The sequence below is a fragment of the Rana temporaria genome, chromosome 5 (assembly GCF_905171775.1).
Source record: "Rana temporaria chromosome 5, aRanTem1.1, whole genome shotgun sequence".
Lineage (NCBI taxonomy): Eukaryota > Metazoa > Chordata > Amphibia > Anura > Ranidae > Rana > Rana temporaria.
The window spans coordinates 332,942,688-332,968,388 of NC_053493.1; the positions used below are offsets into that span (position 1 = coordinate 332,942,688).

The 25,701-nt window shown below is 42.1% G+C and overlaps 1 pseudogene; it reads left to right on the forward strand.

The window, feature by feature from the left end:
- The first annotated feature begins 17,239 nt into the window (after window positions 1–17,239).
- Window positions 17,240–17,866, forward strand: LOC120941302 (annotated as a pseudogene).
- The last annotated feature ends 7,835 nt before the right edge of the window (window positions 17,867–25,701 follow it).

The following is a 25,701-nucleotide window of genomic DNA, read 5'->3' on the forward strand; positions in this document are numbered from 1 at the left end:
ACTGGAAGAACTACTGGAAGGATTGCTAGCAACAAAACCGAACGGGTCATCATAGCAGAATCAATGGAGATAGACCAGGAGGACGGGATTGCAGCAACGCCAGCAGTACAAGAGATGGAGACACCAGTGATTCAGGAGGAGGAATCGCCAGCCAACAAGCTAATGAGAGAGAAGCTAGCATGGTTCGGCCCGAACCCAACGCCGGATGTGGTGCTGAAAGTGATGGACCTGTTAGTAAACGCAGAGCTACAGAAGGATAAACAAATAAGAGACGCAGAGCTACAGTTAAAACTGGCAGAAGTCCAACAAGCAGCCGCACATTCTCCAAACAGTGAGTACAGCACAGCAGACGCAAGGAAGATTCCGTTTAGCGCTTTTAAAGCTTTTGATGAAAAGGACTGTGAGATTGATAACTACCTGGCAGACTTTGAGCGACAATGTAACCTGCACCGAATAGCTAGAAGAGACTGGGTTGCAATATTGTCAGGCAAACTGTCAGGCAAAGCTTCTGATGCTTTCCGGACCGTGCCAGATCAGGATATCCATAGCTACGCCAGGGTTAAAGAAGCGCTCCTGGCTCGTTATGCAGTAACCCCAGAGTCCCACCGACAGAAGTTCAGGGACTCACGCAAAACCACTAAAGACTCTTACGCGGAATGGGCATGCCAGTTGTCCCTGTCGGCCTCTAACTGGGTTAACAGCAGCCAGGCCACCACCACAGAGGACATTTTGCAACTAATGCTCCTGGAGCAATTTTACAATCACATCCAGACGGACGTCAAAGATTGGGTGAGAGATCGCAGGCCCATGACTCTACCAGAGGCCGCAAAGTTGGCGGATGAATATGCGGATACTCGCAAGACAAACCAGGTCACATCACGGGTACAACCTCCACGACCAACGGTGCCCTCACACCCACCAGCCGCTAGATACCAACCTCCTAACAGACCGGTGACATCTAGCCCTCGCTATCCACGCCAGGAGGACAACGAACAACGCTGCTTCCGGTGCAAACAGCTGGGTCACTTCAAGCAGAATTGCCCCATGAACGACAACACCAGGTCAAATTGGTCTCAACCGGGGTACCGCCCACCAGCAGCAGCCCATTGTGTAGACTCGGCTTGGGATCTCCAGGAGCTGGGTCCGGAAGAACCATTGGACACCATTTACGAAGTCCTCACGGTACAATCTGGTATTACGGACAACAGGGAACACCATTGTCAGCTGGTCATGGGCGACAGCCATGAGCTGGAGGGGCCCTGGAGGGAGCTGGGCAGAAAGAGGCACCGCCGGCTACCCCCCAAGAAGAAGAGGTCCTGGAAGCCGTATAACAAGCTGACCTGGGAGGAGAAGAAGCGACTGGAGGAGAGGGAGTCGCAGCGGGCGTCCCAGATGCGGGCCGAGATGTTCGCCAAGGGCCCACCGGTGGCCCCTTACACCACCACCCAGTTCCTGATGATGAAGGACCACGTGGAGAGCCTGCAGAACATGAGCAAGCAGGAGCTGATCCGTCAGTATATAGAGCTGGAGGAGTGCATAAGCCGCATGGAGGAGGAGAACAACCACCTGAGGTCACAGCAGGCTGACCCCCCCAGGCTCCATGAACTGGAGATGGAGCTGGAGAAGCTCAAAGAGGAGAACTGGCGGCTGCGGAGGGAGCAGAGGGTGGCTGACCCTATGGGGCCCTGATTCCTCCCCCCCCCCCCGAACTCTGAGCACCGGTGCTACAGCATTTCAACAAATATAACTTTTTCTTTTTATGAATCTCCTGTGATTGTCACTTCAGAGCCATAACCTGCCCCCTCCCATAGCGGGACACCTAGATGGCGGCGCACAGACCCATTCGCCGTCTTCACACTGACTTCTGGTGACTTTGCAGATCGCACAAAGACTTGGGGACTGACCGGCGTGTGATCTGACGACCCGGTGGCATACCTGAGTCTGAAGCAGTTGCCAAGGGAGGTCAGTCATGCCAAACGGAGTTAACCTCGGACTAAAAGCTCTAAACCCGTCAACCCTACTGGACCAGGGAAGGTCCAACCGGGTTTTCCGGAGCAGGGAGAAAAAGGGGGGCCATTGTGATACATTTGCCTATATGTCTCAGTTTAATTCTCCCTGCTTGCCATTGTGATTACCATCCGGTTATTGAAGTGCTAATGTCCCCTCACTATTTCTAAAGGTTAATTGATCTATTGTGTTGTGTGAAGGAGATCTGTGTTTAAGTGGCTTGTGTTAATTATTCTGATTGCTTCATTGTGGTAATTATCTCTCTATATGAGGGGTCGAGTTGTCTAGTTAATGTATTCAGTACTCAGCGTCATTGATGTCATTGTCTAAAGAAAATGTGTTTTTTCAGACTCGGCTCCGTCGTGTCTGCCTATAATCTGTATGGAAGCCCCAGTGTGAGGGGGGCGGAGATTTTTCATTGTAACAGTTTTGGAAATGACATATAAGCTGTGTGATATAACATTAAACTCTTGTTCTAGCAGTAAGCCTGGACCAATGTGTGGCTTAATGGGCGATCTCAGGAATATCCCTCCTAGTGGAATATTGGGGTGATGTTCTTATGGAAGAAGGGAATCTTTGACGGGGATATCATACCGATACCGTCACAGGCGGGACCCAGCAGCAGCAGCTAAATTACACCAGCCAATGATTGGGCTGCTTTAGAAAGGGGGCGAAGCTACATACACGTAGCGGCCCGCCCAGATACCATCCCATTGGCTGGTGTAATATAGCTGCTGGCTGGTGTAATATAGCTGCTGGGTGGGTCTCACCCCCTCTCTTCCACCCACCCTCTCTCACCCCTCGCTCTCTCTCACTCCCTCTCTTCCATCACCTTCTCTCACTCCCCTCTCTTTCTTTCTCACCCCGTGTCCCACTCCCCCCTTTCTCTCTCAGCCCCATCTTTCTCTCTCACCCAACCCCCTCTCTTTCAGCCCCCCTTTCTCTCACCCCCTCTCTCTCTCTCTCTCTCTCTCTCAGCCCTCCTGCTCTCTCACCCCCTTTCCCCCCTTTTCTCACCCCACCTGTCTCTCAGCCCTCCCCTTTCTCTTTTGCTCCTCTCTCTCTCTTACACTCTCCCCACCCCTTCTAATGCTTATGCTGGCTAGCCTGTATAGAAAAGATATATACATCTATTTAAGGCTGCTAAAGTCTGGTCGTGTTATCTCCTGTGTGAGCCAGTGGTGTATGCAGGGGAGAGGAGCGAGAGCCAAAAACAGATGGGACATGGGAACCTATGGGTGATGTAACTGCTTCAGGCTTTACTGGCTGTTGTCAAGTGCTCTCTCTTTTCCCCTGCAGCCACCGCTGACTAACACAGGAGATCATGTGACCAGCCTGGAGTGAGCTGAGAATAGGTAAATCCATAGATTAGGCAGTGCAAATTACTTGCCTTGCTAAGGGCGCTAGCAACCCACTTTATGCCACTGCACACTGCCCCAGTTTTGAGGGACAAGGGACCTTAACGCTGCTGTGCTCAGGCAGTGTTAGGAGTCCTGTCTCACTTTAGTGGGCCTCGCAGAATTCTTTTTTTCTTTTTACCATTATGGGCGTGAGTGGGGCCTCGTGTCTAAGTTTCGCCTAAGGTCTCACAAAGTCTAGAGCCGCCTCTGCTGTCTGAGACAAGACAGTAAGACAGACTCCTGAGCCCGGGGGACAAACAGCAGGGATAGAGACAGAGAGTTGACAGGGGTACGGCATTTGTGCACGAGCACTGGAACATTGTGTTATATGGTCAGAAGGACCAAGACACGAGGCCTGATCAGCAGGGCTGCCAAAGAGAGCCAGGGGGCTGAATATTGTTAATTTTGGATTGATGATGGAAACCCCTGTGGGGGATAATGACTGCTGTGAACTTTTTTCTTTCTGTTTTAAATAAACATGGGCAGGAAAAGTCCTGAAAAGGCATATCTGGCACGGACTGAACTCACTGGTAAGCACGACATTTGAGTTAAGCCCCCAAGTTGTCACAAGTGTTATTAAACCTAAATTTGAACAAGTCTTCTATCAGTTTGCAGTTACAGAAACATCAGTGAGGATGATATAAACATGAAGGAAAAAGACATACTGTATGTACAGTATGGAAAGAAAAAAAGCTGCGCTAGTAGTATCAAATATATATAAGTGTGACCTATATAAAAATATGACAAAAAATACGTGAATAATTAAATAATAATCAGACACTCTCAATGTGTGAAAGAGAGTTATAATAAAGACACATAAGTGTATAGTGAACCGTTAGAGTCCAAATAAGTGAAATTGCATTGGTGAATAAATTCCCATATAGTTCAAAAAGGTATTCAAAATATCAATCTCCAAGTGATAAAAAGAATTCACAGCATCCAGAAAAGTGATGACAGAGAAGCACCTCCACCTTAATAACACACTGCCTCTTACCAGCTAAAAATTATCTCTTATCACAGATCAAAATCGCATGTATGCTGATTAACTTCCGCATGGATATCCACCGAGAAAGTTGCAGCCTCATTCAGTATATGTTGCGAGTTGCGCCATGAAAAGAGAAGGAGCTTGCATAGTGTAAAATCCAAGATAAGGTTTATTTAAAAAATAAAATGCGCACTTACAATTAATCCAATGATATGTGCATAAAAATGATCGAGACGGCCGGCTCCTCGATCCGCCTGCCCGTGTCTTCTGGGTACAGCGCTGTGACGTCAGAACGTCGCTTGCCCAACGTTTCGTCTCAAAAATGGACGTGGTCACGGGATGGGATATCCTCATTTATTTTCTAATTCACAAGAGAAAACTGGTAAAAACAAGCATCTACTTTGATTCACTTTTTATAAACCAACTTGAATATGTAATTATTTTTTTGTATAATTTTTATTTTCAATTTCGAATTATATTGACAGTTGAACAGTACAACATAGCCAAGACAAACTGGGGGGGGGGGGACAAAAAGCGGGTAGGGAAGGGGAGGAGAGGGATACCGGGAGAAATATATAACATAGTCCGGATACGAACAACCGTCTCAGCAGGGAGTAACAACTCTTGACAAAATGTGAACAAGGGGGTATCACGCCCGCCCCACACATTCGATCCATGTGGGCAGGCTTCCCCCTCAAACTAGTGAGGGGTAGGGTGACCCCAAGCCCCAACCCTTAGGTAAGTGCAAATATGACTCCAACACTGATACCAATAAGCATCTTGAATCAATCAGAGGTACCTAGGACAGTCAAAAAACCTGGAGAACGTCCCGGTATCCCGAAAACAAGGCTGGACACCTAAGCATCCCATGCCGGTAAAACAATAAACATTACAGACAAAATCACAGTAAACAATCAAGAAAAAGGGAGAGAAAAAGAAAATAGAAGGTCAGATGGGAAACAAGGAAGTGAAGACAAAGAGGGGAAGAAAGCAAGAGAAGGGGAAGTATAGGAACCAGCCCTCACCGGTGCCGTTGATGGGATAAGTCCACAATCAGGAGGCGTCCGAGGTAGTCAACTGACGGCGCGCCTGGACGAGTCCCCCAAAGAAGGGATCGGTTAAGGCAAGTAATGCCACGTCTAGGCTAGATGAGATCGTGGTTGTGACGTGAACGTGAGCTTTCCATTTTGCCCAAGTCAGATCAAATTATTTATGAGTGTCCCTGCAGTCTGCAAGCCAGCTCTCTTCTTCCATGATCTCCCCCACCTTCCCCAACCAATCCTGCTCTCTTGGAATATGCAAGCTTTTCCAATGAAGCGGTATGAGACGTTTTTCTGCGTTGAGGAGATGGGGGAGAGCACTTATTTTATAATGAGACAGTGGTATGGGGGGGACATGGAGCAGAAAAAGTTTAGGTAGAGCCGGGATATCTACACCCAAGCCATCAGAAATGTGTTTGCCAACCATTTCCCAGAACGGCCGGAGCACCGGGCACTCCCACCAAATGTGGAGGAACGTGCCCTTTCGTCCACATCCCCTCCAGCACACGTCAGAGGCAGTAGGAAAAATTCTGGCCAGGGTAGTGGGCACTCTGTACCACCGTGACAATAGTTTGTAGTTGTTTTCTTGGGTCTTAGAGTCTACAGAGCTCGAGTGAGTGAAACGGTGTAGGTGATGAAGCTGCTCCCTAATGAAGTTGGTCTGTAAGTCCCTTTCCCATTCTCTGATATAGTGGGGCGTAGGGGTAGGCGTTGCAACCTCTAGCATCCCGTAAAGTGCTGAGACCATATGGGGCAGTGGGTCCACAGAAGCCCACATGTTTTCAAATTACGTCAGAGTAGTTCTAATATGTGCTAGCTTGTGGCTTTTAGCTATGAAGGTCTCTAACTGGAGGTGTCTCCAAAAATCGAAGGGAAAGCTGCCATATCTCTCCCGTAAGGTTCCCAGTGATAGCAGAACGCCCCCCTCTGCAAATTTCATCAAACTAACAGTTCCGTCGCCCACCCAAGTACCGAGGGAAGCCCTCAACTCTCCGGGAGCAAACCATGGGAACCCACATACAGGCGCCAAAGGAGACATCCTTGGCACCAGGCCTAGGCTGTCGTTCAGCTTATCCCACAACTTCAAGGAGTGGGTTGTCAGTGAAGACACCCAGTCCGAAAGCCCCCTGTCAGCCGCGGGAACCCAGGGCACATAGGACAAGTCCCGCCCGCCATTTTTTTCTCTAAGGGGACCCACAACTTAAGGGACGTGTGAAATTTCCAATTCAGAATACGTTGCAGTGCAATCGCTTGATAGTATTGGGGGATGTTAGGTATGCCTAGGCCCCCCCCTGAGCTTGGACCTTTGTAGTATTGACATTGCTAATGTGGGTTTCCTACCCCCCCATACGAATTTGGTAAAAAGGCTGTGAAGATCCACAAAAAAACATTTTGGTAGGCGTATAGGTACCATTTGCAAGATAAATAGGATGCGGGGCAGCACGGTAATTTTCAGGATATTCGTCCAACCAACTCAAGTAAATAGTGCTCTATTACATGTTTGAAGGTCTTGAGTGATCTTTTTAAGTAGGGGTATATAATTGTGCGTGTATAAAGAATCATGGTTATTCGTAAGCTGGATCCCCAAGTATTTCATAGAGGAGGTAGACCACTTAAAAGGGAAGGAGTCTCTCAGGGAGGACACCAAAGACTGCGGGACAGTGATCGGCAATATTTCTGATTTAGTGAAATTTATTTTGAAGTTGGAGACCTCTCCATATGCAGTCAGTTCCCCCATCAAGTTGGACAGCGAGACAAGAGGGTCAACAACATGAAAAGTATGTCGAGGGAGCTGGCGTGCACCCCCCTGATGTCCCGGTTTGTTCTGACCCTCTGCAACAATGGCTCTAAGACCAATGCAAACAGGAGGGGCGAGAGGGGGCACCCCTGTCTCGTGCCGTTCTGGATGGGGAACAACGCGGAGAGGCCACCATTTACCTTAACCCGAGCTGTAGGGGACACATAAAGAGTAGAGATCCAGCGCAACATGTGTGGGCCTAAACCTGTTTCCCTAAGGACCGCGTGGAGAAAAGCCCAGTCCATGTGATCGAATGCCTTTTTCGCGTCAGTGGACAAAATCAGGTAGGGTGGCATCCGATCACGTGTGTGCGCCCAATGAATAGGCTGAAGGGCCCTGTTTGAATTGTCCCTGGCTTCCCATCCCACTATAAAACCAGTCTGATCGGCATGTATCAAGTCGGGGAGTAGATGTTTTAATCGATTAGCCAGTATTTTAAAAAAGATTTTGAGGTCAGTGTTTAAGAGAGAAATTGGCCTATAACTCTGTGGTTGGGTGAGGTCTTTACCGTCTTTTGGGAGCACATTAATGTGCGCCAATGAGGTCTCCTGAGGGAGGCCGCCAGTGGTCGCCAGGGAGTTAAGGAGAGCACAGAAAGGGGTCTGTAGCTTATCAAAAATTTTCAAATAATAGGCCTTGGTAAAACCGTCTGGCCCAGGACTTTTGCCAGAGGGCAGAGATTTGACAGTGGCCAGTAATTCAGCTGGGGTAATAGGATGTTCTAGGTCCGTCGTCTGTTCTGGGGAAAGGGAAGGGAGTCCAATTGAGGAGAGATACTTGGAGATTTTAGTCTGTTTGAGAGTCACTTCTGCCGGAGAAGAGGCGGAGTCCAGGTTGTACAGAGATTCATAATAGTCTCAAAACAATGAGGCAATTTTTGAGGTATGCTGTGCTAGGGGACTGTAGCTTATGCACATGAGCCAGGAGTCTCTTCTTCCGAAAAGCACAAGCCAACAGCCAGCCACACTTGTTGCCCTGCTCATAGTATGTATGAGCCATATACCGCAGCTTGCGATTAATTTTGCGATCCAGTGATTTTGAGACAAGCAATCTAAGTTCATTCAGTCGGCTAAGTTCATCCTGATCTAAAATCCGTTTATGGCTGAGCTCAGCTTGCCATAACACCTGCAGTACTCGCTGGAAGTCCGCCTGCCTCTCTTTATTAAGTTTGGCTCCCCAAGCAATGAAGGTGCCAAGAACCACTTGTGGCCCTCCCAAAGAATGCCCATACTGACCTCACCGTTCGTGTTTTCAGTAAAATAGTGTGTCAGGGTCTCCTGTACCCCCGCCACCACCCCCAGGTCGTCAAGCAGGTTTTCGTTCAGTTTCCAGGTCCTGACCTTGGCGAGTACCCGACATAAGGAAAGTGTCAGAGTCACCGGGGGATGGTCAGATATGGTGAATTGGTCAATAGTTGCTCCCATAAGTAAGTCCAGGGCGTCCTGGTCTACCAGCAGTAAGTCGATTCTAGTGTAAACTTTGTGGATGCTAGAGAAGAAGCTATAGTCTTTTCCGGTGGCGTGGAGAACCCTCCAGCAATCCATCAGTGTATGTCCCTAAAGGGTCTTCCTAAAATGCTGCAAAAAAGCGTGAGAATGGGTGGACTTGTTCGCCGAGGTATCCAATAGGAGGTCTGGACTGATGTTAAAATCCCAACCCAGGATTAGTCTACCCTCACGGAAGTCTGCGAGCTGGGCAAGGCTCTGGTCAATAAATGTAAGTTGTTGTACATTGGGAGTGTACAGTGTTGCAAAGGTGTAACAAAGGCAAAGAAACAGCGACGGGATCAAGGCTGTGAGGCAAGGTCACGCAAAAGAAATAAAACTAAAACTAGAAAAAAAACTGTAAATGGAAAGTAGCGGGCCCTTACAGAGCCTCCGCACCACACAGTCCTTATGCAAAAAAACACTAAGGAAGCCAGAGTCAGTCATTGTGCAGAGCCAGAGGCTGCCAGTAGCCTTTTCCTAAAGAAATGAGGTACCTCACAGATCCTCAGTCCCCTGCTGGGGACCCCTGTCCCACCGCAACAGAGGAAGAACATTTGCGGCCTCGGGAGTTCCGGACCTGCTGCCATGGCTGGGGTGCCACCACTGTCGGGATATCTGTAGCCATTCTCCAATCCGTGAAGTCGACAGGATCCAGCTTCAGCTGCAACAGGAAGCGCGGGAGATCATCTTTATTACGTAGAATGGCGGATTTACCATCCCTACTTGCTTGGAGACTGAATGGGAACCTTCACCTATACGTGATGCCTGCAGTGCGCAGTGATTCCAGAAGGGGGTATAATGCCCTGCGCTGCATCAGGGTGCAGCGTGACAAGTCCTGATAAAAGAACAGACGGGCTCCATCAAAGTAAAAAAAGGGGCATTTGCGCATCAGCTGCATAATTCGATCTTTAACGGTGTATCTGTGGGGCTTGAAAATTATGTCATGCGGGTTCTCTGTATCCTGCGATGGGCGTCTGAGGGCCCTGTGTTCCCTATCAATCTCCACTTTCTCGTTAGGGGAGAGGCCCAGCAACTCTTTAAAAATGCCTTGCAAGGTGGGAATGATATCCCTAGCTCCTGTTGCCTCTGGTAAACCCCTTATGCGGATGTTGGACCGCATAAGTTGCAAGATTAAAGCCTCTATGTGGTGATCTTGAGCTGCACACTTGTCCCTTAGCTGTGTTATAGTAGGCAAGGCCTCATCCACGATCTGTTCTAAAGTCTCAAGCCTGTTACCTAGCTGGGTAGTGTCGGTTTTCAGCTGCTCAATGTCCTGCTTAAAGGCCTTTTCCAACCTAGTGATCAAGGTTCTCTCTGGTAGGAAGAGATAGAATATGCTGCCTCAGGTCCCGGTCACCCAGTATGTCAGAGGTGTCTGAGTTCAGGCCTAACGAGGCTGCAGAGCCAAGGGAGTCAGGGGGGGTCAAGTCCCTTACCAGTTGTGGTGTCTGAATGGGAGACCCCCCGTGCTGCGTCTGCGGTGGAGAGTTGGGCGCATCCTTTCCCATGGCATCTGTCCCCTTGCCTCTCCCGGCCGCCATCTTGGACATCCCGTCACGTGGCTGAAGTCCACCGCCGAAATAGGCGCCGATGGTCCCTGTACCGTGCTTTGCGGGAGTCTTGGTTCTGGAGGAGACTCTCCGGAGCTGGGACATACCGTTGGGACCGTCTGGAGGCAATGGATCCGCCGGATCAGGCTGATTAAGCTGCAGTATGTGAGGAGCTCTGGAGAACTGCTTCCTCACTCGGCCATGTCCAAGCCACGCCCCCTGAATATGTAATTTAGTCAGTACCTCGTTGAATAATTATGAAATAAAAAAATAAAAAAAGTAGAAAATGCACATTTTAAGGTCTGAAACAGTATAGTCTTAAAAATTAACAATTATTAAGAGTATGGTTTGCATTCTAAAGGGAATCCCACTTTTTATAGGAAAAGTGGCAAGTCAGATAATGGATTTTTTATTGAATGCATTTTCTTTGCTTAACAGGATGCACTTGCAGCAATTAACTGTTACATTTCACAATGTCCAATTCTCGTTTCTCTGGCCATTATCTGAGTCAATACTAATCCGTAATAGGGAAATTTGCAGCTAAATGAATATAAGGTTAAATAGAAAAGAATACAATGTTTTGAATACAACAAATTAGCAGGCTTTTACATGCACAGATTTACTCAGCCATGGGATACTGAGGAGTAAGAATGAACTTGGTGTTCAGTGCGAACAAAAGTTCAGACCGAACACTGGCTGTTTGGACCTCTATCCGAACACCAAATATTTAGGGCATTAATCATGGACAAAAATGACAGCTCCTGGCTGTCAATGGTTACTACATTTACATGGCTGGGAATCCTCTGCCACATAAGCAAGTGGGCAGGAAATAGAGCGGGTTACACCATTGCCTAAATATAGCCACAAAGCCATATTTGGGCAATGCCATCAATGATTGTTAAAGAAGCAGTGGCTTCTGGCAACTGCCGCTTCCTTACCAACAACTGACATCACTCAGCTTATTCACTTACATGGCTAAAATTCCTGGCTGCATAAGCGAATTGGTGGCAAAAGGAGCCTTATTTCCTAAATGTTGTCAATCATGTCACCAATATACCAGTCCTTTCCTTTACATAACTGGTGGACAGCTCGGTAGCTGTCATTCGGGCTAGTGTAACTGTCTGCGATTGGTCATGTACAATAAGTGTTTTTTTGTTTTGCCAAGTCAGCATTAGCAGGCATCATGATTGACGATGGATTTACAGTGAGGTACTTTTTAAAGGATTTTTTTTTTTTTTTTAAATAAACGACTTGTCAAATGTTTAGGTGCCTTTATTTCTAGGCTACAATTATTTTATTTTTGTGAATGAGTAGGGGTGCTATGTACCCTATACTCATTCATGTGGGGGGATAATATCTGGGGGCTTCTTCATTATTTAAGGGAAGCTTCCAGATTCCAATCAGTTCCCTGCCTGCAGACCCTCGCAACCACAGGGCAAGGGTTTTGGGGAAGAGGCCAAAGGGTCTGCGTTTTGGGGTTCTCTATGCAATTTTTTTCCTTTCTTGCAGTAGGATCTGCTACAGAAAAAATGAAATTTACAAAGAAAAAAATCTGTTTAAAATGCTAGAAAATGGCAATTATTGCTGGCTTGCTGAGGCCTTGATAGGTAATCCTAGTACTCTTTGATCTGTTTTATGTTTTTAGGTCGATCTGCAATTCTCCAAGGTTGCCTACCCTACGACCCTACTATAAAATGTCACTTGAGTGACAGCTTTGAGGATGCTGGGGCTGCTAATATCACATTCAAGATGGTGCCCAGCAGCATTCTCAGGGCTTTTTAATGTCTACACAGATAAATAACATGTAGAAAATACTTTAAATGCACATATAATCTTATATGTAGTTTTTTTGTTTAAAAATAATGCTCTGGCAACATGCAATTGGATAAAACCTATCCTATACATTAAGAAGCATGTGTTGACACACGCTTTTTCTAGGCTAGCAGCCCAGACGCCTTCCACCACACCACTGGAGGACCCCTTAAGTTGGAACTGCCTACAATTATTAATGTTGATGCCACATTGACAGACCCTTATGACTTGTTGATTGGTCGGCTGACACGATCTAACATCCTCACATACCTACCCGGTGGATCTGACAACCACCGGGATTGTTGCAGTGTGTGTCCTATCGGCATTGGCGCAGTTGCTAGGCTGCGTGTGATTCATCCAACCTTATCAGACTAGACCACATGAAACCAAAGATAAGTGCAGGGCCCTGATGAAGCACAACTGTGTGAAACATGTTGACTATCTGCACATTGAAGTATCTTGTTTCTAATTTCCTGATGGTCTATGTAAACCAATGGATATATTTTAATATGTTATTAATAAATTTATATTTTTCTACTTAAATCTTGTCTAGTGTGCTCACCTTATAACAGAATCGGTGTCTCCCAATAAAATCCCATCTAACTGTGAGAGCTTTGTCTCTCTTTATCCTCTTCCTTTATTGCCTACCTGGGACTGGGAGACCTCATTAACTGTTTCTGGAAACCATCCAACTTTTTTATACATAGTTATGGTTACTAAATGTGTTTTTTCTTTTATCTCAGCTTAACCAATGTTGCAGGATCCATGAGAGGGTAAACTTGATGGAAACAAGTTCTATTTTAAACATATTAACCCTATAATCATATAATGCAATCTGCAGCTTTGTACAGTTTCTTAACATAGGGACCTCTCTCTCTCTAGCCGCTAACTTCCTTCTCCCAGCTATGATCATTTTCCCCGCTGCACCTTCTCCTAGCACTGATCAGTCCCCACACCCCCTATTCTCCCAAAGGTCCATAAACACATCCTGTTTATCCTACTCTATACCCTGTACATGATCAGCTACCACTCTGTCTCCCTTTTGATTTCCCAGGTTCATGATCAGGTCCCACTCTGGCTCCTCTCTTATCTCTCAGGTCCATGATCTGCCTCCTCTCTCATCCCATCAATGCCTCCCACTCTGCTGTGCTCTCTAGACTCCAAGCCCATAATATGTTCTGTTTCTCTTTTTTTGTCTCATTTTCCAGGATCAGCTGCCACTCTTCCTTTTACCCAATTTCCCACAATAATCTGCCTATTCCTCTAGATATTGCTCTGTCTTATTTTTTCTTTGTTTTTCAAATAAACCTTCATTACATGATAATGGTTTGCCAGAGCACTATAGGTTAGCTAGAGAAAGAAAACAGTTCTAGTTATCTCCTTTAATGCTGGACCCATATGATTGAATCTTGGGACTGAGCTGCATAATCAATTTGATTCACATACCTTGAGCTTTAGACCTCTGTTAGTGTCAGGTGTGTTTTTACAACACTGAGGCTCTCAAAGAAATGTACAGAATGTGAAAAGGAGCCTAGAGTTTTACCTACTAGTCAGATAAAAGACTACAGTATATAATATTCAGATGCATAAAATGAAGATGCTATATTTCATATTAAACAGAATAAAAGAAAAAAATAAAGTATATTACTGAACTTCTGATTTCACTGGTCTACAAGGAGAAAGCCTTGGAAATGAAAATAGCTACATTCTACCAGAATTGGGTCACTAATAAAGGAAAATTAAGTCCTGAGTATTAATTAGCTCCAGTTTCCAAGATACAGCTTCAGGTCAAAACTGTATCAAAATAATTAAAAATTACGAGGGGATGTGCACTTATGCTCAATAACTTTTCTGCAAAATCTGATATAGCAACGAGAATGGTGCCACACCAATCATTATAAATGTATCTTTTTATTGATACCAATAACATAACTTTCCATTTATTTATTGTTTTTTCATATAACATTTTCATGCTTCCTCCACACCATTGGGACTGCAAAAGGCATGGAAGTGTTCTTCTTGTTTATCCAATGACACAGATAAGTTGTATATGTAATGCAACAATGAAGGGCCCAACGCTTGTTCTGATCCCCTATTTTGCATCCAAAATATAGGTGGTATGCCTTTTTTGCCAGTGCTGTCATACTGTACTTTTGAGATGCAAATGTAACCTCACCACAAATGTAGCAGACGTTATCTGAGTTGTTTACACAATTCAGAGGCAACTTGGCTTCTATGGGGAAATATCACACAACTGTTCCTTGTACCAGATGTAACTGTATGATGCATAGCTCTGATCAAGACAAATATACCTTGTAATAAAAGGACAATAAATTACAATTAAAAAGGGTTGGGGATAAATGATCCCTAACGTGCCACATCCCTATAAAGAACTGGAAATGGAGAAACCCCTTGTGGTGGGACTTTAAAGGCACTCAATAGTAGTACAATAGAGTATTTGATAAAAAACAATTTATTGATAGAAAAATTTAAAATCGAAACATGGAATGAACATGGCCTAAACACCTGGAGATACATATAGACAAAAATTTACAGCTATAATGGTATCCTTCATCAGACGTGTTTCAGAGCTGATTGTCGTCTCTTTCATCAGGGGTTAATAGGATATCAATAATATCTATTTTAGTCATGTACATGTAAAAATTCCATGTTGTATTTAAAATAAAACACTATCACATAGAGTGTCCGGTAACTCTGTCCACTTTGTGGCTGCTTCAAGATAGAATTATTGGTAGTGGAGAGACCCCATATAGGGTGAGGGAAGGGTCCCTAAAATAATGGTGCCCTTGTAGGGAGAGAACAAGAGCACTGTGGCCAGACAGTCAGGCCATGTACACACGATAGGTTAACCAAAGGATAACGGTCTGATGGACCGTTTTCATCGGTCCAAACCGATCGTGTGGGGGCCCCATAGCTTATTTAACCTTAGGTTAAAAAAAAGCCAACTTGCTTTAAAATTAACCTATGGATTCCTAACCGATGGGAAAAAAAATGATCGTTAGTAGGCATGTCCATCAGTTAAAAATCCACGCATGCTCAGAATCAAGTCGACGCATGCTTGGAAGCATTGAACTTAGTTTTTTTTAAGCACGTCGTTGTGTTTTACGTCACCGCGTTCTGACACAATGGTTTTTGTCAGGTGTGTTTTTTTTGGTGATGGTGTGTAGGCACGACGGACCATCAGTCAGCTTCATAGGTTAACCTAGGACAACGGTCCTTTAGACCGTTGTCCTCTAGTTAACCTAACGTGTGTACGAGGCCTCAGAGTCATGTAAGGTCACACCAAGCCCATAAAGCTCAACCCTGGATTGGCTGGGCTCCAAAGTACGCTAGTTTGAAGCGTATGTCCCAAGTGGAGGCGACCACATCGTCGCCTCTATGACCCTTATAATAAATTACATTTAGGTAATAATCTTTAGTCTCAAAGTGAAGATAAATTTATACACTTCCATGTGGTATCATTTTCATTGGTCTACTGTACTTTGTTGAAAAGTTACGAGGCATCATAATTACCAGACACCTCTCATCCTTGTAGGCAAATATACTTACCTATGTATAAATCTTTATAAAACTTTAGCCAACCAGCACCTTTATAACCTGTTTTCTAATTCATCTAATCAAAATATGTAAGAATTAGCACATTTTCCTAAAATTTGTAGACCACTGTTTAAAGTGGAGTTCCACCCATTTTTATATGTTTGTCTGTGCTGCATGCTCTAATCTCATAGTGTTCAGAATGGACAATTTTTATTTAATTTGTTGCTTGTAAATACCTTTATTTTGTAGTCCTTCATTACTTCCTGCTCCTTATTTGCCTAGGCTATTTGCAAGGGTTTCTGGGATAGGCATCATGTTTCCCAGTAGTCCTTGCAAACCTGACTGAAACCTATTACATTGCTTGTGCACTGAGCATGTGCGAGATATGCAAAGCTGAAATCCAGGAAGTCATACAGTCTAGCTTCATGATGCCCACACTTAAGATGGCCACGGTCTATTTCTAGATTATAAACTATTTAAATGCTGTAACAACCTAACAAAACGGACCTTAATTTACAGACTAACTTTACTAGAATACATTAAGCTTGTGTATTACAGGGGTATTTATATTTAAAAAGTGAAATTGTGGGTGGAACTCCCCTTTAACCTTGAACCTAATAAATAAAGAAAATCTGTGGAACACTGTTATACATTCCATTTATATTTGGTTACGGTTTTATAATTAAAAAAAATAAGAAATATTATTTATTCTATAAATATTTCTTGTATCAACAATATCAGAAATATGAGAAATATCAGAAATCATTTGTTTATTAGCTTTCTGTATTCTCTTGATAATTGAGAGAGGGTATAGAAATACCAGCCACTAAAGCTAGCATCACCCCTAAATGTGACACTTTAAAATTAGCTAAGGGAGAAAGGAGAGAAAGCAGATAATAAAAACAAATTAAGACTGTAAAGAGTCACAAACTTTTATGAACATTTTTTTTTTACGTAACACTATAAAATGAATGCATGTTCGTTGAACAGGTTATTCAGAATGGTGTACATTGATATAATGATTGCCAGATTTCCAGTTTCTGCTTTGCCCCCAAAAACCAATCTGATCCTTTCATTAATGTTTAGCCCCAGGGGTCCTTCGGGAATTTCAATAATTTCTGCAGTGTGAAGAGTTTCTTGATCCAAACAGCTGTCTCTTCTAGGGTTGCAAATCAAATTACAGCCCCTACACTACTGATTTCCCATCACTGATTACTCACTAATAGAAAAATTAATGCAATAAATAAAATTGAGTAGCACATTGCCTCGTTATTTTTTGTTGTTTGCTGATCATTGCCTGCTTCTGTTCTGTAAATATTTGTGTAGAAGACCGAAGATACATTTTGCATTAACACCATGCTTTACCAGACATCCAGACACCTTGTAAAAGTGTGGTGACCCTGTGAAACATTCATTGGATTAACCTATGAGGTTGATTTACTAAAATCTGGTGCAGCGCTGCATAGAAACCAATTAGCTTTTTTTTTTTGTCAAAGCATTAAACAAGCTAGAGTTAGAAGCTGATCAACTACCCTGCACATCTGTATCAGATTTTGCACTCTTCATTTTAAGTAAAACAGCCACAAGTTGATGTGTGTAGTCATGCACTCAATAAGCTTACTTGCATTCACCACGTTGTATTGGAGCAACATCCCTACTACTTTGACCCCACAATGGGGTCAAGGCTGGAACATGGCAACATTGGAGGACATTGCAAGTCTTTGAATGCCATGAAGAACATCCAGAGATTGTCAAGTCTATAAAGATTGTAGCAGTTAGAGAATGTGCAACAGGAGCTCTAACGTTGTTTGTGAAAGTTAAAATTACTACTTTGAAGGCAAGAAAACACATTTCATTATTGGTGTGTTCTCTGATAACAGTGTTTCTGGTTCTATACATACTGTACATGTGTGAATAAAGCTATTTAGTGAAATTACCTTGCTTTCGGGTAGTAGAAAATAAGTAATGGTTGCTACTGGGCAACCAGTAGGTTGAGAGGTTTGTTGCAAAGGACTAATGGTAACCACTTGCCACCTTTAAAGAAACTGATGTTTGACTATTATTGGTGATGCCCTAATTATTGCATCTGAGCTGCTAACCTCTGGTTATGAATTTGGGTAAGGATCTGTGGTACTGAAAAGATTCAGGTTTGTAATCCTATACAGGACTGAAGAAAGGCCTGTTCTAAAAGTATCAGTGTTTATGACAGCTTTTATGCAGAAGTGCTAAGAAAATATCAGACATAAAATACAAAACCAATAAGCGCAAAACCACCAACACCTCCTAATTGTATGACAGTCTGTGTAGAAGTTCTCTTGATCTAGGTGTTGCAGCTCTCTCTAAAATCCACTGGGTGGCAGACTAATTCTGAAATGCACAAAGAGAAGGATATGAATTTAAATTATAAAAATAAATCAAGTTTCAGTATTAATAACAGTGTTTATACAAGGTGCTTTGAGAACTATATAATTACATTATATATTATTATATCATTTAAATGGGTTGTAAAGGTACAATTTTGTTCCCCTAAATAGCTTCCTTTACCTTGTGCAGTCCTCCTTCACTTACCTCATCCTTCGATTTAGCTTTTAAATGTCCTTATTTCTTCTGAGAAATTCTCACTTACTGTTCTTCTGTCTGTAACTCCACACAGTAATGCAAGGCTTTCTTCCTGGTGTGGAGTGTCGTGCTCACCCTCTTCCTTCAACTACAGGAGAATCAGGACGCTCTCTACGTTGTAGATAGAGAAAGGAGCTGTGTGTTAGTGGATGTCCTGACTCTCCTGTAGTCCAAGGGAGGGGGTGAGCACGACACTCCACACCAGGGAGAAAGCCTTGCATTACTGTGTGAAATTACAGACAGAAGAACAGGAAGTGTTCTCAGAAGAAATAAGGACATTTAAAAGCAAAATTGAAGGATGAGGTAAGTGAAGGAGGACTGCACTAAGGTAAAGGAAGCTATTTAGGAAAAAAAATTATACCTTTACAACCCCTTTAAATTCATAACAATGGTATAGTAGAGGATATGATTGCTCTTATTAAAGTATAAATTAATTTATAATGAACTTTTAACAATTGTTAACAATTTAACTTTGGGCTTTTTTGCCAATTCTTTGCTCTCATTTCCTATGTCTTCCTTTGTGAACTCCATAATCCCGGCCTGGTATAACACATCAGCCGTTCCAGGTGAGGGGCTTGGGGTTCCATATAATGGTAAGGTTGTAGGCAGTTAGGGTGTGACCTGAAAAAGGAGGCCGTGCCTCCGAAACATGTAGTCGTGGCAACCCTCCGCCCCGTTGTAGGAGACGATCCACTCTCATTACACCGCTCCATCCACGGCCATGAGTGATGTCACGTAGCGCCTGTGGGGCGCTGTAGCCAGGCTTGGAGGCTTTAAGATACACCTTACATCGCCCATCTTTCTGGAGTACATCCAGCTACAAGGGCTGGGAGAGGAGGTGGTTGGTGGTGTTAATGCAAGAATCTTTCTCCCTTTGTGAGTGCAATATTTCTACTTTGATTGTAATCATTAAACACGTTATTACACTAGTGTAGCTGTGCGCTGTCCTTCACTTGGTGTGTTTAGGAAAATACCAGGAATTTATTTTGGCAAATATCCATTATTACACACTGAAGGAGCCCAGCACAAGAAAACATATTGCTAGAATGACCAATATGAACAATAGCAGCAAGAGTGCTTATGAAATGATTGACAAATTGACACTTGCTTTCAAGTTGTCAAGCTGTCATAACCAAGGAACCTATTGAAGTAATATCTGGAGCAGCTGTCTTGGGGTGAAACAAACAAAAATAATAAATCATTGCCAACAAATGAGTTGGTTTATTTTATTTAAAAAAAACAAATTCTTAAATTATATTGCGCTAATCAACTAAAGTGGACAATTATTTGAGTTTAACTGGTCATGTTCATTGAATAATTCTACCAAAAATGTCAAATTTGTGTTAGTTAAAATGTGTTCATCCCTAAAATCTAGTATACGTTTACCATGTTATGATCATTACAAGAGTACAGTAAACTCCTATCTTTTTGATTCTGCAACTTTAATTTAAATAATATCTGTTGACCACGAGAGGAGTCAAACTTTTTGCTCAGTAACAACAGGAAAAGAAACTTCCTCACAAGGACCTGTTCCAATATCTTCAGATAAAACCCTTCTTACAAATTAATGTACATTGTCCTGTGGATCCTGGGATGCTTACATCTTTTAAATCTATATGCGCCTCTGACCCACACACCCTCAGCCTGACTACACAATAATTGCCAGCCTACACTCAGAAATTGTCATCTGACCTTGGATTTGAGTTGGATACTCAAGACTGGATACAGATTTGGGAATCTACTAAATCCTGCTTCACAAATGTTTTAGCAGTAGAGACAAACTCCATAATTCTAATAAGATGGTACCTTGTTCCCCCTAGCATGGCTCAGTATAACCCTATGTGTTCATCGTCATGTTTCCACAACTGTAGACAAGTAGACACATTCCTTCATGTGTTTTGGTTAGCTACAACTGCTTCTGGACACGTATCTATCAGATACTCATAGATCCCTTTGACACCTCTGTGCCTTTTGCAGCTCAATACGCTCTCCTTAATGTGAATCACAGGTATGGGTAAAAAAGCCTTCATGGCTGCAAAGCAAATTATTGGTTGAGCCTGGCAGGCCCCCATTCTGTCCATAGGCAACACCAAATCCAGAATACACAATGCACCCATTCATGAAAAACTCCAAGCAAAATGGTTTCAAGCCATCTGATGACCCTGGATTTCATTAAAACCTCCCTGCAGGGTTTGACCAAGACTTGCTACTGCTCCTTTCATAGAAAAAACTTTCCACACTTCTTTCCATTTTTCATCTGCACCCACCACTCCTTTTTCTCCTTTCTCTTCCCAACCACCCCCCCCCCCCCTTCTCTCCCCAACCCCCCCCCCCCCTCCCCTCCCAATTTACATTCCTTTCCTTTACAGCCTTGATACCTTTGTTTTTGTGATCAGCTCCAGTGGAACACTAGTGGAACACTACTTTTCAAAAAGCATTTGTACTCCATGTGTACTTGTTGATTGTTATTATGTTTCTGTAAGCTGTGGGGCAAGTTGTTATATTTCCTGCTAAATGTTCAACACATGCAAGTTTGTAATTTTAGTAAATCAGATCTCAAGAAAAAGATTGAACAGTAAAAAAATATCTGTTGATCCCAGCAGGTAGGTCCTTGTTCAGACACATTTTGTCATAGGATGACAAGGCTCTGTTCCTAATTGTTTTCCTGCCTGCCAACCTGTCAACTGTGCTTCTAGTGAAGACCATAAGCAGTTGGTTGTGCTGGCACTCATTAAACAGGTATTTTGTGCTGTTTTGATTATCAGGACACAAGTTCTGAGTGTTGACAGGAGTGGCAGAAGTGGCTGCAGGAGATCAGCAGTTCTGAAATGCAACAAAGGATAAATAAGTATCTTGGGAACATTGAAAAGGACATTTAACAGATCTGCCATTTAGGTGAGCTCAAACTATACCAATAAAGTCACTAAACCATGGTTATTGTAACAAACATACTGGGAAACAACCATAGAAGAGCATAATGTCTCAGCATGGCCACCAACCTGGTAATTGGTCCTTCTGATTCACAAAGGACAGAGATAAATACCATGGCCATAAGATCAGGTGTACAATATGTTTTATTTCAATCTTTGGTCAAAATGTCTCCAGGTTGTCATAGTAGCTGAGACCTCACGTTTTTATTTCAACCTTGGCCCCTGCTATTTTGTACAAACATTGTACCTTATGTTATTTAAAGGTCTGTCCATCAAATGGTACTGAACATTTAACAAGTTTGCCAAGGACAAAGGGCAAAAGAAAAGCAAGAGAGATAGTGGTATGTGAAACAATACTCCCTAAAAGAGTTTTTTTATTAAGTCAGTGGTTTACTTAGGTAAAAACACATGCTCATTTTGATATTACTTACTTAAATTTTGTTTTGCTGGATCATATTTGTCATATAAAATAATAATTTGTGAAATCTAATATTGTCTTTTGCTGATATATTTTATATGACATGTTTTCAAAGTATAATCTACTTAAAATGTGCATATAAATGTTATCCAAACCCAAGAACAAATATATACCGTAATATATTGTTATTTTTTATCGGTGATCCTGATAGTCATACACTTTTTGTGAAAGGATTAAAACACTGACTCAGTGTTGTGTATCTATGGAGGAGCTGCACTTTCACCCCAAAACAGTGAAGAGGGATTGAAGCGCATACCAGAAAGCTGCCCGGTTTCAGATACACCAGAAAGGCTTCAAATTTTACTCCCCCCCCAAGCTATGCCCCTCTTGCACCCAGCAGGGAGCAAATCACTGGGTTAGCTTCAGTGGAGCTTTGAGCGGTGCTCTGTGTTTGTTTGGATTTATGTGTTTTGGGGCTACTGAACACATCCCCCTCTCATCTTCAAAAGTCCACTAAGAAAACTTTTAACAATGCTAGCTGAGCACAATGGAGCAGAGGCGCGCACACATAGTAATATTTAATAAACCAAAAGGGAGCAAATAAGAGAGGTTACTTATTAGGTTTGTCTGCAGAATAATTATTACTATCATCTTGGCACTCCTTGACCTTTGCTTGCACTACTTGCTAAATTTCTACGGTTACCAATATTGTTAAAGTTCTCCAATCTAAGCACTGCAAGTGTGATCTCTTTAACTGATCCAGTTGTGGCGAGATAGCTGTAACTTACAGCCCCAGTGGAATTAGCAGACAGTGACTCAATCCAAATTGCATATTGCAGATCATAGAAAGCTTTAATCAAAAGCTTGTGCAGATCTTCACAGATGAACATCGGATACTGTAGGTCAAATATCATAGTATGTCTAGCTCCAACAATTACATGTGTTCAGAACAGGAACTTAGGACTGAAAAAAGGATGGGACTACTATAAAAAGCATCTCCTAGCTACGGAATGAGGAAGGGACAAAATTGTTTAAAGGCAAACATACAACAATGCATGTGTAACATGATAAATATCCCCACATTTCATTGGACCAGAAAATAGGGACTATGAAATTTCAGTTTCTTAGTTCCAGCACCATACCTCTTTGATCACCCTATAGCCTCACCAGCACATATTAAAGCATAAAAGGAATGGGGCACTGCCCAGAATCATGTGACAGAGGCTGCAGTCTGCCCAGAAGCTCTCAGATAAGGCTGTTGACTTATGAAATACTCTGCAATATGTTATATATAACTTGAGCAGACATTTTGCTACCTTTCTGTAAATTAATCTTTTAATACAGTAGATGTAATAGGATTACAATAGTGAAAAATATCACGCTCCTTTGGATATCAGCAGCATCTTGAAAATATTAAGATATGTCTAAAATATATATTTTAATGGTACTTTTTTCAGTGCTTAAATATAACTTTACCTGACCCACAGTAATGCTATTTCTTTTAACTATCACACAGTCTCCCTTTTGTAGCTAAATCTGCTTTGTCAGACTTTAAAAACATTTTTTAGCCGCTGTGGTGAGTCCACCAGCTATTATGACAGCCAAAAAAGATTCTCTAGCCCACATAGAAATAAGTTAATGGTGCAATTAAATATAGGACAGAATATGCAGGCCCTTCTAATACCACAAGGGAAAAGAGACCAAGAAAAAAAGGCAGCAATACCATCATTGAGATATCTAAAAATCCATTATTTACAAATGACTGCTATTTTTAAATAGAGCTTTACGGCATGTAATAACTGTGGTATGATTTACAATTCAATAAAAAAAGGTTTGTTAAACTTATGTATCATATTATTGAATTATGGCATGGTTATCACAATTTAGTGGGTAATCGTATAACAAGTAGTTCATTTATTTTATTCCCTTACATATAAAAATATAGGGAAATAGTAGAAACTCAAAAATGGGCATTGCTTTATAGCAGTTTGTGCTAAAAAACAGATATCATTTTACCAACTGCAGACTTCAGATGTTATGCAAGAGTATCATGTTTTGTGAAGTCTCCTTTTACATTGGTTTCAAAAACAGAATCAATGAATATAGTGAAAAGCTGAATGCAGTTAACTTTTTTAATAAATCAGCCCAATTTATCAATCAATGTAGGCAGAGGTGTCATGCACACTTTAATTAATGTTTATATGTAAAATATGTAAAATAAAGACTTTTAACAAATAATAAAAAATAAATATAAAACACAAGTATGCAGAATTTTAAAATTTAAATAAAATAATATTCACTAAGATATAATTACTGTATATATTTTATTCTAAACCATAGTTTCACTTATAAAAACAATACCAATTTGCATGCAAATTGGCCAAAAATTTTGCATCTCCAGGGTAATTTTAGAAAACTCTTCCGGTGTATATTCCTTGAGGCTCTGATTAAGATGGTGGGACCCCCGAAACATATCAATTTTATTAAACAATGCTGGGCACAGAACTAAGCAACAAAATAATGTTGTAATTGATCTGCTGTGTGGAAGTTACACATGCTTTTTCTACCAAAGTTCATGAGTAGTTTTTATTTTTTTTACTTTCCAAATAAATGGTTGCCTTGCTTCATGAGGCCAAGGGACTTTGCTTTGTGTTTTTCTGTGTGGATCCCTTAACTGACCACAATGGCTAGAGGACAAAGGGTATGGGGGACTGCCATGAGAGACGTTTACAAATGCAAAAACTTAAAAAAAAAAAACACTGCCCAGCGGGGAGAGGGTCCTCCTTTTTATGAAACTTCAAGGGGTCAAGGGAAAAACACTCATCCTTGATGCCTTTAAACTGTACAAAGTGTTACAGAACAGTACAATTCTCATGAAAAGAGTCAGCAACAATACATTCTGCCAAATTCCGAAATCACATATCAAAGCTGTTCATTATTTTATAGACGGCAGCCAGAAATATTGTACAAACTCGCTGCAAATTATATAAACAGCTTTATAAGACCACAATTGGTGAGGGAGAGATAAGTCAGTTTTAGGTTGAAAACAATGTTACAAAATATTGTACAGACTCCATGCAAACAATGTCATACGTTTTACTAGGCCCCAATTTCAGAGGCAGACACCAGGCAGGTTTAATCACCATATAAAAACTACAGTGTATTATTTCAAACACAAGCTGAAAAGATTCTACAACCACCATAGTCAGCATTTAGGTAGTTGGGATAAGCCACATTTTAAAAATGACAGCAGCAATGCACAGCATGCAACTTTTTCATCCCCAAAACACACATTGAGGTGTATATATTTCACAGAAGATAGGAAGGAAAATTGTACAGATACTAGAGACAGCATTGCAGCAGTTGGTAAAGGACACAATTTAAAAATGACATACTGCATACAGCTTTTTAGACCATAGATCCACAATAAAGTGTATATTTTCCACTTGAAAAATTAAGTAATTTTGCACAGACTCTATAAACAGTATTTGACAATCTGCTCTAGGCTGCATACACTTATTACAGATTTTAGGCCAAAAATACACAATAAAGTGTATATTTTTCAATGAAAAGGGAAGGAATATTGTACAGACTCTATAAATAGCATTGTAACATGTGTTGTAATCTAAACTTAAAAAAATACATGCCATGTGTAGATTTTCAGCCCAGAAATCCATGATTAGGTGTAACTATTTCACAGGAAAAAAAGAAAGAAGTATTATGCTAACACCATAGACGGTATTTAAATAAATTTAGTGGGCCACATTTTGAACAGGAGATAACAATCAGCCTTCAATACAAAATTCAACATTAGAGTCTATTTATTTCACATAAAAAGCCACATATATAATTGTACGGATACCCTACACAGTATTAAAGCACCTTTAGTAAGCCGCATTTTGAACATTTTGAAAGGCAAGAAAAGCCATCTTTTATAAAAAAAATCAACATCAGAGTGTATTAATTTCACAGAAAAAGAACACCAAAATATTATAGTGAGTCTGTGCACAGTACCTAAACACTTATACTAGCTGGCATTTTAAATCGGAGAGACAACAGCCAGCTTTTACTCAAAAATTCACTTTGAAGTATATCAT